The sequence below is a fragment of the Schistocerca americana genome, chromosome 1 (genome assembly GCF_021461395.2).
Source record: "Schistocerca americana isolate TAMUIC-IGC-003095 chromosome 1, iqSchAmer2.1, whole genome shotgun sequence".
NCBI lineage: Eukaryota > Metazoa > Arthropoda > Insecta > Orthoptera > Acrididae > Schistocerca > Schistocerca americana.
This window is the reverse complement of record NC_060119.1, coordinates 68652922-68670401: the sequence shown is the minus strand read 5'-3', so window position 1 is coordinate 68670401 and position 17480 is coordinate 68652922.

The following is a 17480-nucleotide window of genomic DNA, read 5'->3' as shown; positions in this document are numbered from 1 at the left end:
CGCCTACTTACTGCAGCAAAACGTGTCTGGCACATCTGACAACTCTCTCGTTCGATAAGTGAGGCTGTCGGCCACTGCGTCGTCCGTGGTGAGCGGTAATGCCTGCTATTTGGTATTTGCGGTATCCTCTTGAAACTGTGGGTCTCAGAATACTGAATTCTTTAACGATTTCCCTAATGGAATGTCCCATGCGTCTAGCTCCAACTACAATCCGTGTTCAAAGTCTGTTAATTCCAACTGTGCGTGTGGTGTCACCGCCAGACTCCACACTTGCTAGGTGGTAGCCTTTAAATCGGCCGCGGTCCATAAGTATACGCCGGACCCGCGTGTCGCCACTGTCAGTGATAGCAGACCGAGCGCCACCACACGGCAGGTCTAGAGAGACTCACTAGCACTCGCCGCAGTTGTACAGCCGACTTTGCAAGGAAAGGCTCACTGACAAATACGCTCTCATTTGCCGAGACGATAGACAGCATAGCCTTCAGCTACATTTGCTACGACCTAGCAAGGCGTCATTACCATTGTATAGTGAAATGGAGATTATATCTGTACAAGAGCGATGTACACCGATTATGGATTAAAGTTAACTATTCCAGAAGCTACGTACTTTTCTTTATAGCATTCATTACGTATCCTGTTGCAGACCTCACGCCAGCCAGCGTGAGCTTAAGCGCGTACCTTTCGGCTTCCTCTCATAGTGTCTAGGCTGTCTTGTCTAGACACAACAGTGCGGCAATAATAATGTCGGAAATCTTTTCAGATGAACCTCATGAGTACAAAAGACAGCTCGACCAATGCACTGTCGCTTGTACCTTCCGTACTCGCTATTACCTCCATCTACATATACACAAAAAAGTTTTGCATCACCCCGGTTCCCAGAACTCCTGAAGATAGACGGTGACTGTGGATATTGTATCACAAAGTTTCTTTGACTGCTCAGAGATGTCACTAAACCCTCCCACAGATGTAGACAACCATGCATGAGCAGTGCCTATTAGACAGAGGCGGTCCGACAGCCTATCTATTCTAGTCATTCCACCAGGAAGGAGGTACACGGCTCGCGTTGTCTGTAGTTCAACTATGCCTAGACGGTCAATACCGCAGTACGATCGCGTCCGCACTGCCAGGAAGAGCTCTCAGCTAGGGAAGTTTCCAGACGTCTCGGAGTGAACCAAAGCTATGTTGTTCGGACATGGAGGAGACACAGAGAGACGGGAACTGTCGATGACATGCCTCGCACAGGCCACCCCAGGGTTACTAATGCAGTGGATTCTGGCTGGGAGGAACCTTGACAGCAATGCCACTTCGTTGAGTAACGCTTTTCGTGCAGCCACAGGACGTCGTGTTACGACTCAAACTCTGCACAATAGACTGCATGATCCGCTACTTCACTCTCAACGTCCATTGCGAGGTCCATCTTTGCAATCACGACATCATGCAGCGCGGTATAGATGGGCGCCACAACATGCCGAATGGACTGCTCAGGATTAGTACCACGTTCATCGATGAGTGTCGCATATGCCTTCCACCAGGCAGTTGTCGGAGACGTGTTTGCAGGCAACACGGGCAGTCTGAAGGCCTTAGACTCACTGTCCAGCGAGCGCTGCGAGGTGGAGGTTCACTGCTGTTTTGGGGTGGCATAACGTGGGGCCGATGTAAGACGCAGGTGGTCATGAAAAGCGCCATAACGGCTGTACGATACGTAACTGCCATTCTCCGACCGACAGTGCAACCACAACGGCAGCATATTGGCGAGGAATTCGTCTTCATGGACGACAATTCGCGCCCACATCGTTCAGATCTTGTGAATGAGTTCCTTCAGGGTAAAGACATCGCTCGACTAGAGTGGACAGCATGTTCTCCAGACATGAACCCTATCGAATATGACTTGGATAGATTGAAAAGTGCTGTTTATGGACGACGTGACGTACCTACCAACCACTCTGATGGATGTACGCCGAATTGCCGTTGAGGAGTGGGACGATCTGGACCAACAGTGCCTTTATGAACTTGTGGATAGTATGCCACGACGAATACAGGATTGCATCAATGCAAGTCGACGAGCTGTTGGGTATTAGAGGTACCGGTGTATACAGCAGTCTGGACCACCACCTCTGAAGATTTAGCTGTATGGTGATACAACAAGCAATGTGTGGTTTCCATGAGCAATAAAAACGGAGGAAATGATGTTTTATGTTGATCACTATTCCAGTTTTCGGTCCAGTTTCCGGAACTCTTGTAACCGAAGTGAAGCAAAACTTTTTTCATGTGTGTATGCATATCGCTATCCCAAGGCTTCCGCCACCTCAGTGTGTATTTTAGGCCATCAGTTCGTATGTCACCATGTTGTGACGACCTTCAAGATGAGGACCATGGTTTTCAGGTCCAGGTATTCGCATCATATACTGCGTATCTGTGGTGCATTGGAATTTACCGGCAACTGAAAACTGTTGCTTTATGAGTCAGAATTCTGGTATGTTCGAACTGCATTAATTGTAGTTGTCCTGAAACAAGTCGAAGCGTATCTATCACATTCATCAACACAGTCTCATACATCATATCACGCACCACGGATACTATGGTTGGAAAATTGCGAAGAAAATGACATTGACTATTCCTGTTTATGGGAGCTTCTTCATAAAAATCAAAAAGCGGCCGATTTTGCAATATTCGAGCAAGTATCAACAGGATAATGTAACATTTATTTAACGAGTTTAACGAGGAACTGTTTTACATTTTTAATCTATCTTACAGATTAGACTTTCTTTCACCAGACCATGAATCTAACCTTCTCTCTCCTTTATCCTTCTCTCTCCTTTATATTTCTATCGTTCATCTGGATACATTGTAAATGTTATTTAAATAAAAGCAGTATAAGGTAGAATATAAGTTGTTAAAATTTAAACTGTGTTAATAAGGTTACCGGTTTCGATCGTGGTACGATCATCATCAGTCCATTAGCAATCCAAGACGATGGCTCAAGAGAGTGTGGCAAGAAACAACCCGGTATGTAGCGGTGATAAATACTACTCCAAATTTGGATAAATTTTTTTCCAGGAGCAATATTGCAAAAGGCGCTAGATTCCACAATGACTTCAGGCAAAATTATTTGAAACATGTTGCATGGACAGACGCCAACGTAAAGGTTCAGATTGTTTTAACGCCATTCGTCAATGATTTGAAGCCCTCCTTCCATCATAACAACTCACATCATCTACAAATTGTTTACTCATAGTATCTTTCATTGTTCATTAGACACCTTGCCTAAATTGGACAAAGTCTTCATGTGACATTGTGTTGTTTCCAGAAGTTAGCATTTATGTGAAAAGATTAATTTAGTCTGTGTGCAATGCACGACGAATATGCTCAATTGCAGTACAAAAACGGAAGAGAATAGTTTGCTGAGCATCTTAATAGGGTATACAGACGATTATTGTGTTAAACATTTGTTTAATAATGCAAACTGCATTATACTCTGTTGCACCGCTTTTCAAATACCCTTGACGTTTAGCCGCAGGGGAGCTGCATTTTGTTATTCAGCTCCACCAGTTTCTCTATTTTTTCCCACTGACTTGGCCATTGGAACGCTTTGTTATGTGTACTAGCGGGCCTAAAGAACGAGCAGGATTTAAGAGGATTTTCATTCTCCAAGAATGAACGCCCGAGATCGCAGATACGTATGCAAATCCGCAAATCCGCCTCAATGAGATTTTATTGCACTTCAGGGTTTAGTGCACAATGTTTCTTGGCTTTTAAACTCGGAGAAACGACCTTTTTCCAACATTAAGGGCTTCGTTTGCGCTCAGTGCACAAGATACTATTTCGACGGGACTTTTGAGAGTCCTTAGGAGAGAGTAAAACCCTTTTCACGACATTTTTATTAGTTAGAATAGCGGGAAAATTTTCCGTAACCACTGTGTCTTGAGGGAAATTGTTCTGTCATTAAATGTCATCGGCAAAAATTCGACAGTAACGTCCAAAATATGTGTTCTCTAAAGTGCAATACTTCGTTAGTTTCTTTTAGCAAATTTTCTCTACTTCTTGTGTCTTATAATCCTTACAGCACCTGTTGAAACTTTTAGTATTTGAAATTTAAATACTGTTTTGATTTACTTCTTCAGGCGTCAATTCTTAGTGATTTCGTTGTCACACATTTTGTTCTGAAATCAACTGTGCTCTTTGAAACAACTGTCATATATATAACCTCTAATAAGTACGTAGGACATGGTCAGTGTAGGATCAAGAATAGCGCGAAAAATTATTTTCAGAATACAGCGTGACTAAACAGATATTTCCTCATGTGCGTCACATTACCTTGCTTGTGCGATAATATCAGTTGTTTAAGATATGTAACTGACAACAACACACGCCCGGGTTCCCGGGTTCGATTCCCGGCGGTGTCAGGGATTTTCTTTGCCTCGTGATGGCTGGGTGTTGTGGGATGTCCTTAGGTTAGTTAGGTTTAAGTAGTTCTAAGTTCTAGGGGACTGATGCACATAGATGTTAAGTCCTATAGTGCTCAGAGCCATTTGAACCATTTTTTTGACAACAACACGACAGCGCAAGAACTTTCCTTTACGGGACTTCTCACAGAATCAGGTAGCTACAGCGGAGATAATGGTTATTTCCTTGATAAATGGCCTACGGTGGCAGCAGAAATGCCATTTTGCAGCTATATCTAGGTACATACTTCACAAACACACTCTGCACTGCGTGGCCAATGTACTCAGTAGTGACGTTTAGCAATTTTTCTGTCGTATCCCATTTGATTTTCGATCCAGAGAAACACGCCCGTCTATACGCCTTACATTGCGCCATATTCTATCTTATCTCATTCCCATGAGCCCTACGAAAACTACGCCAGAGTGGCAGCGGGATCGTCACCGTCTTCCACGAATCTCGTTTTATTTTTCCAACTGACTTGGCCGGCGGAGCGCAGTGTTTAATGCACAGCATCTCGCGAAAACAACGTTACCGTTCTTAAAAAGATTCCGATTTAATCCATCGAGACCTCTATTACAATCTCGTATCGGTGGTATCAAATTTTCAGCTACGAATCTGAATTTCTTTCGATGCCTGCTGTCATGCCCGCATTAAAACGATACCAGACGCCGTAGAAGCATTCTAAAATTAGATCCTCCTCCTTCTAGGTCAAGTACTTGGGAAGAATAATGTGATTCCTTCTTGAATAAGATTGCTTTGCCAACGAACATTCGCAAAAGAAGAGTCCGAAAAGACCTTGAAGGCCCAACTGTACCGACCGGTCGCCGTGTCATGCTCAAGCCCTTAGGCGTCTCTGGATGCGGATACTGTGCGTCACGTGGTCAGCACACCGTTCTCCCGCTGTTCTCAGTTTTCGTGACCGATGCCGCTACTGCTCAATGAAATAGCTCCTCAATTGGGCTCACACGGACTCAGTGCACGCCGCTTGCCAGTAGCACTCGGCAGATCTGAATGGTGACGCATACAAGTTCTAGCGAAGCCCGACTGCTCTTAACTTCAGTGATATGAAGGGAACTGGTGTTACTGTGGTGTCACCGCCAGACACCACACTTGCTAGGTGGTAGCCTTTAAATTGGCCGCGGTCCGTTAGTATACGTCGGATCCGCGTGTCGCCACTGTCAGTGATTGCAGACCGAGCGCCGCCACACGGCAGGTCTAGAGAGACGTCCTAGCACTCGCCCCAGTTGTACAGCCGACTTTGCTAGCGATGGTTCACTGACAAATGACGCTCTCATTTGCCGGGACAATAGTTAGCATAGCCTTCAGCTACGTCATTTGCTACGACCTAGCAATGCGCCATTATCATTTGCTATTTATCTTGTGATGCATGTACCGTCAGACCGATGTTCACCAATTATGGATTAAAGTTAAGTATTCCAACAGATACGTACTATTTTTGCTAGTCTCATACCCCTGACCTGTTCCAGACCTCACGCCATCCTGCGTGAGCTTAAACGCGTGCCTTTCGGCTACCCGTCACTGTGGATTGGCTGTCTTGCCAGTCCACAACAGTTACCACTGCTGCAAGGCTGTTGGCTAAATTAAATGACTTAGTCTACACATATCTGTGTATATACTGCTTGGTTATGGATTTTAACTTCAGACTTTCTAACGGAGTTCGCTGCTTAATCCCCTTCAATCTTAGCTAAATTGCATGTCCTTAGAGATATGAATTTATTATTTATTTAAGTACAGTTCCACTACAAATTGAAAGCATCTTTGTGACAGTGGTCTTCGAAATAAGGAGCAAATCGAGACGCATGTGACTGAGCTATGAAGAAGGGGAGACTTTCCTTTGAGAGGCATGACGTAACACACAGCATTGCACTAACAACTGTTAGGGATCTAGATGCTTATTCGGGTATTACAGAGTTAACCTTCGTCAGCTGTTGTCCTCAATCACAGCCGTGAGCTGTTTGAGCAAGACACCTTGTTTCATCATCCAAGCATTTTTAAGAAGTTTTGTAATTTAAACTTAGTCGACCTATACCAGTTCCTGATCGAAGTAGAATACACGAATGGATTTCGAGCCTGAGAGACATTAGCCCCAAATGAGGATCCATTTGCTTTAATTTGGGCGATAGATCGCAGACAATGTTAACAATGAGCGTCATGAAGACAGTTAAACGTTATCCAAACACGCCCACGGGCCACTAAAAGCTTTCTGACTCCTGATGTTCACTTGGCCACAGGCCAAATGGCCCAGGGACCGTATTCCATCACTGTCGTACAATCATGGGCCTGTTTTAGCTAACTATTGTGCCCTGTTATGAAACTATTCATATTATGCCAGGATTAGTATGATTAGTTTGCCGTCTCTCTCTCTCTCTGACTCTGGGAAAACGTCTGAAACTTCTGTTATCTCCATCCTTCTACACTGAGAGTGACAGCTTCCAGCTTCAAGTGTTGATCTTATAATTTATTCCGGAGTACGTAGTGTTTTGTACTTCATCTTAAATGTTCCACGTTAGCCAGTACATTTCAGAAAGAAGTAATATGTTGAGGAATAAATGCAGGACAAATAACGGGCTTGCGTGTTCACTGAACAACGAAAGAATTAGGAACTGAGTGCATTGTACTAATCTACAGTCGTCACCTCTCTATGTTGTGCTGGGCTGTAGCTGTCACTCGCAGTACAATCCACGCGATTTCATCCTCTCATATCCATCAGCAGTCAATGGCTCAGGATATACTTCTGTGGCACTTAAATAAGCTATAAAGACAATCTTTTGTAGACGTGTAGAAAATGTTCTACAAACACGACTATTAACTTTCCCAAAAGCCTTTCAGAAAGTGCTGTATGATACAATACTGGCTCATTTTTCCTAGCGGAGTTTCCCTCACCTCCACCTGAAGTGGAACCTGTCGCGCTCACGCACACATAAAATGACTGCAAAACATGAACGAAGGGCAGTAGGCCGATTCCTTATTATTAGATTTCGGGAAGCGTTTGACACGGGGCATCACTGCATACTGTTAATGAAGGCACTAATCTACGGATCAGGTTGCCAGATACTTGCGTAGGTCGAAGGCTTATGAAGTAATAGAACCCAGTACGTTGTCCTCGACGACGACTGTCTGCCAGAGACAATGGCATCGTCATGAGTGCCCCAGGTTAGTGCCGTAGTAGTGCTTTTACTCTCCGTATACACAAATGACCTGACGGACAGGGTGAGCAGAAGTCTACAGCTGTTAGTTCATGATGTTGTGGTGTACACGAATACAATACGTCAAGTGACTGTAGGAGGATGTAAGAACACTAAATGTAGAACACTAAACGTAGAAAAAATGTATGTTAATGGAGATGAGTAAGAGAAACAAAACTTTAACGTTCGAATTTAGCTTTAGCAGTGTACCGCATGACATGGTCACGTCGATTACATATTTGGACACGACACTGCAGATTGATATGAACTGGAAAGAGCACATTAGGATGGCACTAGGGAATGGGAATGGTCGACTTTGGAAGAGATTCTTTCGGGCGGCTAACAGAAACGGTAAAGACTGCCAGTTTTGCTTCTGAGATGAAAGCAGAGCTCACCATTTGCAGCATAGTCGACACGGCCGATTGTGGACTGAATCAGAGGCTCAGACGGATCTGCGGCCGTGTTGGCTGCAGATTCCTCGATTTGCGCCATAGGGTGGTTGGATTTCGGGTTCCGCTGAAAAGGTCAGGAGTCCATTACACGCAGGAGGCGGCTACACGGGTAGCAGGAGCTGTGTGAGGTGGACTGGGTGGCTCTTTAAGTTAAAGGGTCTCTGGGAAACACAAAAGGGGCTTCAGTCGCAAAGTGTGCAGGCCGAACACAGGATGAACGTAGATACAGGAACATCGGTGTAACAGTTGTAAACTGTCACAGATGTGTTGGGAAAGTACCAGAACTCCAAGCGCTAATAGAAAGAACTGATGCTCAAATCGTTATAGGCACTGAAAGCTGGCTAAAGCCGAAGTTAAATTCAGCGGAAATTTTTGGGAAGAACCTTATGGTATGCCGAAAAGGTGGGCTAAACACACTTGGAGGTAGCTTGTGTGTTGCCGTTAGAAGTAGTTTAGCTGCTGACGTGCAGTAGATAGTTCCTGTGAGCTAGCATAGGCAGATGACATTCTTGGCAAACGTTGTATAATAATAATTAGATCCTCTTACCGACCTCCAAACTCAAATGATGCAATTGCTGAAAGGTCCAAAGAGAACTTGAGTTTCTATTCAAACACCTACCCGACTCATACGATAATAGTTGGTGGTGACTTTAATTTACCTTCGATGTGTTGGCGAAAATAAATGTTTAATTCCGGAGGTACGCATAAAAAACCATCCGAAATTGTGCTAAACACATTCTCTGATAATTATTTCGATCAGTTAGTGCTGAGCCCACGCGAATAGTAAACAGTTGGGAAAACACACATGACCTCTTAGCAACAAATAATCCTGAGCCAATAACAAACATCAAAACGGATACTGGTATTAGTGGAAACAAGGTTGTCGTAGCGAGACTGAATATTGTTATCCTCAAATCCTCCAAAAATAAACAAAAAATATACTCACTCAAAAAAGAAGGTAAAAATTAACTTGACGCCTTCCTGAGAGACAATCTCCACTCCTTCCAAATTACCAATTTAAGTGTAGACCAGATATGGCTTGAATTGAAAGAAATAGTCGGCAGCAATTGAGAGATTTGTATCAAATAAATTAATAAACAACGGAGCTGATCCTTCTTGCTACACAAAATGGGACAGAAGAATGTTACACAAACAATGGAAAAAAACATGCCATATTTAAACTAACGTGAAATCTCCAAGATAGGCGATCTTTCACACAAGCTCGAAATTTAGCACGTACTTCAATGCGATGTGGTTATAATAGTTTCCATAACGACGCCTTGTCTGCAAACCTGGCAGAAAATCCAAGGAGATTCTGATCGTACATGAACTACGCTAGCGGCAAGACACAGTCAATGCTTTCTCTTCGCGATAGCAGTGGAAATGCTATCGACGGCAGTGCTGCTAAAGCACAGTACTAAACACAGCCTTCAGAAATTCCCTCGCCAAAGATGACGAAGTAAATATTCCAGAATTCGAAACAAGAATAGCTGCCAACATTAGTAACGTAGAAGTAAACACCATTGGAGTAGCGAAGCAACTTAAATCAGTTAACAAAAGCAAATCTTCCGGTCTAGACGGTATACTACTTAGGTTCCTTTCAGACTATGCTGATACAATGTCTCCGTACTTAACAATTATGTGCTACCGTTCCCTTGGCAAAAGGTGCATACCCAAAGACTGGAAAATGGCACAGGTCACACCAATATTCAAGAAAGGCAGTAGGAGTAATCCAGTAAATTACTGGCCCATATCATTAACGTCGATATGCAACAGCATTCTGGAGCATATATTGTGTTCGAACATTATGAATTACCTCGAAGAAAACGGTCTCTTGACACACAGTCAACACGGATGTAGAAAGCATCATTCTTGTGAAACACTACTAGACCTTTACTCACACGAAGTGCTTAATGCTATTGACAAGGGATTTAAAACTGATTTTGTATTTCTAGATTTCCAGAAGGCCTTTGACACTGCACCACACAAGCGGCTTGCGAAACTGCGTGCTTATGGAATATCATCTCAGTTATGTGACTGGGTTTGTGATTCCCTGTCGGCATAGTAACTGACGGAAAGTCATCGAGTACGACATAAGTGATTACTGGCGTTCCGCAAAGTAGTGTTTCAGGGCGTTTGCTGTTCCTCATTTATATAAAAAATTTTGGAGACAATCTGAGCAGCTGTCAAAGATTGTTTGTAGATGACGCTGTCGTTTATCGATTAATAAAGTCGTCAGAAGATCAAATCAAATTGCAAAACGATTTAGAAAAGATATCTGTAGGATGCGAACACTGGAAATTGATCCTAAATAACGAAAAGTGTGAAATCATCCACAAGAAAGCTAAAAGGAATCCCTTAAACTTCGGTTACATGATACATCAGACGTAAAGGCCGTAAATTGAACTAAATACCTAGGAATTACAATTACGAACAAATTAAATTGGATGGAACACATAGAAAATGTTGTAGGGAAGGTTAACCAAATACTGCGTTTTATTGGCAGGACACTCAGAAAATGTAACAATCTACTAAAGGGACTGCCTGCATCACGCTTGCCCGTCCTCTTTCAGAATACTGCTGTGCGGTGTGGAATTCTTACCAGATAGGATTGACGGAGTACATCGGGAAAACCCAAAGAAGGGCAGCAAGTTTCTTATCATCGCGAAATAGGGGAGAGAGTGTCACTGAAATGATACACGATTAGATATGGACATCATTAAAACAAGGGCGTTTCTCGTTGCGGCGGAATGTTCTCACGAAATTTCAAAATCACCAACTTTCTCATCCGAATGCGAGAATATTCCGTTGACGCCAACCTACATAGGTGAAACGATCACCGTGATAAAATAAGGGAAATCAGAGCTCGCACAGGAAGATATTGGTGCCAGTTTTTCCGCACGCTGTAAGAGATTGGAATAATAGAAGTTATTGTGAAGGTGGTTCGATGAACCCTCTGCCAGGCACTTAAATATAATTTGCAGGGTATCCATGTAGATGCAGATGTACATGTGAACTGCAGGAATTTTAGGAAAACGTGGTTCATCCGTAAAGGTGACCGCGTATAGAACATTAGCTTCACTACTACTCAAGTGTTTGAGTTCCCCACCAGGTCGGATTAAAGGAAGACATTGAAGCAATTCAAGGGTGGGACGGTATGTATGTTAATTGTATGTTCTACGAACACGGCAGCACGTGTTTCTTAATGAACCGAAGTCGGAACCCCTGGCGGGAAGACGACGTTCTATTCGCGGACCACTATCTAGAAAATTTAGAGAATCGTCATTTTAAGCTGAAAACAGAAAGATTCTGCTGCCACCAACATACATTTCGCGTAAGGACTACGAAGTTAAGATAAGAGAAATTAGGGTTCGTACGGACGCGTATAGGCAGTCGATATCCCGTAGCTCTGTTTAAGAGTTGAACAGGAATGGATTATGACTATAGTCCGATTAAAATTACTAGATAGCTGACATTACACGTGTGGCAGCTGGTTTCCTCCAATCATAACGCTCAACGTCATGTACGAACTGTTCGCTATTACCGAACTGCCACAACAGCTGGTCAGTTCACTTTCAGTCCGTTCTCTGGCCTTCTTTCTTGATGTCTTTATAATCCGAATGATCTGGTCCTTTTATTTCGTATTTCATCACACATGATAACCACACCAAAAACAAAACACACACACACACACACACACACACACACACACACACACACATACACATAACGAAGTACACACTTTCATATACAGCTCTAGCTAAACACTACTGGATCCGTCCGCAAAGATGCGGTTCAGCACCATATACACATTTATTGTATTCACAGAGACCGGCTTGCATTAGATAACCTTTGCACAACACTGCATGAAACCGAAATTTTGATGGCTGCAGTTCATCGTTGCGAATGAGTCACCATAACCACATATATAAGAAATAAAAACTGTGTGGTAGCGTAGTGCAGCGGTTAGCGTCTGAATTTGACGTGTGGAAGTTCCTAGATTCCAACCTGGTCAAACGCAGGGAAACCTCTTTATCTCTAAATACAATCGAAAACTCTGATAATTATTTGTATACAGTTAATACATACACTTTGGCCAGTCATTTACATGATCATGTTGACTTTTTTTATATATGTTCTTATTTTTGCTCGTATCATTCCTTTTCGTTTGGAATCTGTTTGTGTCGCCTATGCCGGCCTGTGTCGCAGTGCGGTTCTAGGCGCTTGAGTCTGGAACCGCGTGACCGCTACGATCGCAGGTTCGAAGCCTGCCTCGGGCATAGATTTGTGTGATGTCCTTAGGTTAGTTAGGTTTAAGTAGTTCTAAGTTCTAGGGGACTGATGACCAAAGATGTTAAGTCCCATAGTGCTCAGAGCCATTTGAATCATTTTTTGTGTCGCCTATAATCTGCAGCCAAGTGCCAAACAAAACTGCTCATCTGTCGGTAACACAGCGACTTGTGGTAGACAGAGTGAGGATACTTTCAGGTAACCAATGATAGCGAGAAATTACAGTTTGCTTTTACCGCTGAAACTGAAATTTTTCTGTCTTGAGTTTGCTCGTGGATATTAGCATTAATCTCCGTGAACAAAGCGATCGTTATTTTAATTTTGCCACAGATTATTACCGCCGCTTTGACGGATACGTTATACATCAGACGGTTGTGATTAGGATAGGGAACGACTTTAAATTCAAGGCATTAAAAACACATCGTATGCCGCAGTGCAGTAAATGGTCACTTAAAATGCTCTATCGACAGAGTATTCCTCATTACCGTCGAGCCTAGCGGCGGCCGCTTCCAACACTGCACGGCGTTACACATTAACAGCATTTGTGAAGTCACCCATCCTGTTTGTGTGTCGCCTATACGCGAGCTGTAGCCAGTGGTCCATGTGGGAACACCGCAGTGGCAAGTAACAGACGTCCACTATCAAGCAATTTTAATCGAAGTATAGCATCATACTGTGCCTCGCAGAATGTGTATATCGATATAGGTGTAATCAAGAGCCTCATTCCGGAATGTTTTAATCTCAAAAGTGGGATGATTACAATGAACATTATACAGAAGTGAAATATTGGTAGATATGGGTTACAGAGAAGATGAGATGAGTGATGGGGTAAGGATGCTAGGAGGACAATTTTTTAGTTCAGGTTGCATGTATTCAGGTGCAAATATACATTCCTGGGCAAACTATAATGACTTATGAACCCCTCCACCTCTCCCTAACCTATTGTTATGCTAATTAATTTATGACCCCATGGGGACAAATTACCCTCTGGCGAAACCCCCTCCTCACCAACCCCTCTGGGAAATTCCCAACACCTACCACTCGCCAACACTTGTACAAGCACAGTTTCGATATCAAATTAATTGAGTAATTAAATTGATCAATTAATTATCGCCTCCCCCTCCCCCCACACACATACAGAGATGGAGAAACGGCAGGAAATGCCCAGTTTTTGATGAGGTATTGACTGGAAGGTGCAAGTATTACCTTGGCCTACAAGTATGTTCAGCAATAATCAATCACACTGAAGTAGATTGGAGGTGTGTCTTGTTGGAAAATTCGGGTATGTGCTCACCTTGACAGGCAGGGACTGACAGAGCTGGTCCACAATGTCGCCGTCAGATCACATCCCAACCCCCATCACTCGCTCCCTTCCACCCTGCCTCACCCAATAAACATTGGCAGGAAAACTCACTGAGCTGATGGAATGGAACAATCCGATAACAGAAATCTCAACTATATGGCAGAAGGTACAATAATATATTGTTTATTTATAAACGTCACTATCTGGAGGTGGGATTTCTCTTTTAATTGGCAGAAAAATCTGGTCATTCTCTGCTTCTTTGGAAGATACAGCTCTTGTAAAATACATCAAAAAGATTTAATTAAATAGGGCGCTTTCTCCCAGTCGCACAAGGAATTCTGTGAACATAAAACACTCACCGCATGTAATTACACTGTTACAGACCACGCTAAGCATACATGGCGAAAAAAAAAACAACTTTCAGACTACACACACTTGCTTCTTCACGCACGTCGTCTGCAGGGTACCAGGTGACGACAGAACCAGCCACAATGGTGTTCAACATAGGCCAGAAACTGCAGCAGTGCCGGTTCACTAACGGTAGTAGCCGCTGGTCGCCTGCTACTTACTCTCTGAACAATCCATTAGGCGCTGGCGTCCCTTTCATACCAGACTCACTTCCTGTTTTGATCCAATGCACACAGCTTCCATACCAGGTCACTGGAAGCCACTGCTCTATGTGCTCAACCTGCTGTACATATAGTGACTGAGTTAGTTCACAATGCCAGTCACGCTGGGAAATGTAATCGCCCCACCCCTCGTTCATCCGATCCCCTCTTATCCTCCCCCTCACCCCTCCGGTTACTTCCTGTCAGACAAAGAATCAGGTCATGGCAACTTTTTGATATTACTATCTGGGAAATTCCTGTCGAAAGGCATGCTCTCCCCCTCCCCCCCCCCCCACCCCCCATTCTCCCCCATCTTCCTTCTCTCTCTCTCTCTCTCTCTCTCTCTCAAGTTGCTACTTCCTGATTGTGTGTGGGCCAATGGTTCAAATGGCTCTCAGCACTATGGGACTTAACATCTGAGGTCATCAGTTCCCTAGAACTTAGAACTACTTAAACCTAACTAACCTAAGAACATCAAACACATCCATGCCCGAGGCAGGATTCGAAGCTGAGACCATAGCGGTCGCGCGGTTCTAGATTAAAGCGCCCAAAACCGCTAGGCCAAAGCAGCCGGCTCTGGGTCAGTGTCTTCCAACACAGTGACGGAGGGTTTTTTCTTTCCTCAGACTGCTGTATTCCTGTATTCTAATGATGGGGACAATGGGAGAACCGACGTAGTTCCAATATCAAAAATCGAGGGAAATAGTCCATTTGCAATACCCTATTATATTAATTGTTTAACTTCACAGGAATCAAGTAGATCATGTAAAAATCTCACCACCATCTTAGGATGAGGCATCTTTGTAATAAAACATACTTTCAGTGTTTAAGGATCACACACAAACATTTTGCAAATGAAGTACTTAAATTTTCGCCACAAGCAAATTGTAGTGCTAAAGATATCCGAGATCTTATATGCACTGACGTTTGACAACACAAGCACCTTCCTCAATCACAACGATTCACATAAACGTATTTGGTGAAAAAATCCTACCGACCACACACACTCGCAAATGCAAAGAGCACATCGTCCACTAACTGTCGTTAGCTGCGGCCGTGCCACCGGCCAGGACATTGCATTGTCACATGGGCACTGGTAAGGAGAGTCGTGCACATGCATTGTCCATGTTGGCACCTGCACGCCCAAACCCCGACATCAACACACTGGCACTACTGAATACTCAGAGGTCAGAGAAACATTCACCAAGCAGACAACTGATGAATTAACTTGGGTGGAATAATCGCCAAGGGAAAACACCTATCCTATTGAATCTTCTCACGAAACACGGGTCCGATTCTGTCACCATGCATCCAGCATACTGGCTACTGTGCTAGTCAATCATCCAGACAAAACCGCCGCCGAAACTTGTCCTCATGGCTGTGAACAAGAGCTGACAGGTCAGCGCTTTCTTTGTAACCAAGCTGCGACTTCTGGTCGACTGAAGGCTTTTGCCCACTTGTGTAGCCTGCCATGGTGCACTGTAAGAGAAGCAAGTGCAGTTTGGATATATAGTTCTAGGTGCAATTCCACCTCGACATAGACTCATCCCAGTTTAAAAAGTCGACTTTACGTAAGGTGACCATCCGTCCCGTTTTTTTCGGGACAGCGCCGATTTTTTTGTGTCCGTCCCGAATTTTTCAAAGGTAATTCGGGACACCTGTTTGTCCCGAAATTAACCATCATGACCGAATTTGTTCCGAATCAGACATTCATTTCACCTGTATCGGTATATTTTATTATTACTTTTAGTTATGTTGGGAAATTGTTTGACAAGACGGTACGAAAAATTGTCGAAACCGTTATCAAACTGATTCTACTGTGCAGACACGTGTTGGCCGCAGCTTGAACAGCTAATGGGCAGTCAGAGACCACGGAAACTGGAAAATGGTCGTACTCGAACGCATTCGGGTGGTCGAAACGGTTCTAACCGTAGCTCGAACAGAAGAAGGAAGAAATCTGCATTTTTTTCTGATAGCCACGGAAGAGGCAGAGGAGGTTTTATGGCAAACATGCAGACGAAATACAAATAGCTCGAACAGACTAATACTAATATACGCTCTCGTTGACTTTAGTGTCGCCAACGCAGTGTATGCTGGACTTTAGCATACTACCATTTGTCATCTGTGTGCGCCATACTATATCAGATTGAATTTTGTGTTACGTCGTGTTATGGTATATCACGTTTGATAAGTTTAGTTGTTTTTCCTCGTCAGTAACAATAACAATACCTCTTCCCAAGAATGAGTTCAAAGAAGCGCAAGTGCTCCTTCAATGAACAATTGCAGAAAGAATTTCCATTCATCAGTGACATTAGTTCTTCGGACTCAAATGGAAAAGTGAGGTGCAACACATGTGCTTCTAGTTTCTCACTAAGTCACAGTGGACGTGGTGATATACTATTACATTTAAAATGTGACAATCATGAGAGAGCAGTCTCTGCAGCAGCGTCTAGTGCAATATTAAAGTCATTTTTTACATCAGAAAAATTTTGTGGTCAGGAGGAGAGGTTAGTTGCAATTGGGGGGTTTTTGCATATCATACAGTTCAGCACAATCATAGTTTCAGATCTATGGATTGTACATCGAAGCTTCTTCAAGCGACATTAGAGCCTAAATTTGCTTGTGCACATACAAAAAGGGAGGCAATAATTGTGAATGTGTTAGCTCCTCAAGCATTAGATATGTTGCGACGTGATTTAGAAATGACATTTATTTCACTTCTGACTGATGCATCTAACCACAAAGAGATTAAGGTCTTTCCTATCATCGTCAGATATTTTGATTACAAAATTGGTGTAAAAGTGAGATTATTAAAATTAAAATCGTTGGTGGGGAAACATCTATCATTGTGAGAGGTTATTTAACAGACTGCCTCTGAAGAAGTTGCTCGACTGTGTGCTGATAACACTAATTGCAATTTTGGAGTTGCTGAAAGAAAAGGTTAGAATAATGTTTTTACTAAACTACAAGTGGAACTCGGTCATAGAATGATAGGGGTTAGTTGTGCTGCTCATGTACTGCATAATGCTGTCCGAGCAGCAACTAATATTTTGCCTGTAGATATATCAATGGTAGTTTCCAAAATATTTCTATATTTCAAATCATAGACTGTGAGAGTTGAAACTCTGAAGGACTTTCGCAGCTTTGTTGAAACAGATTTTGCAATGATTTTGGGTTA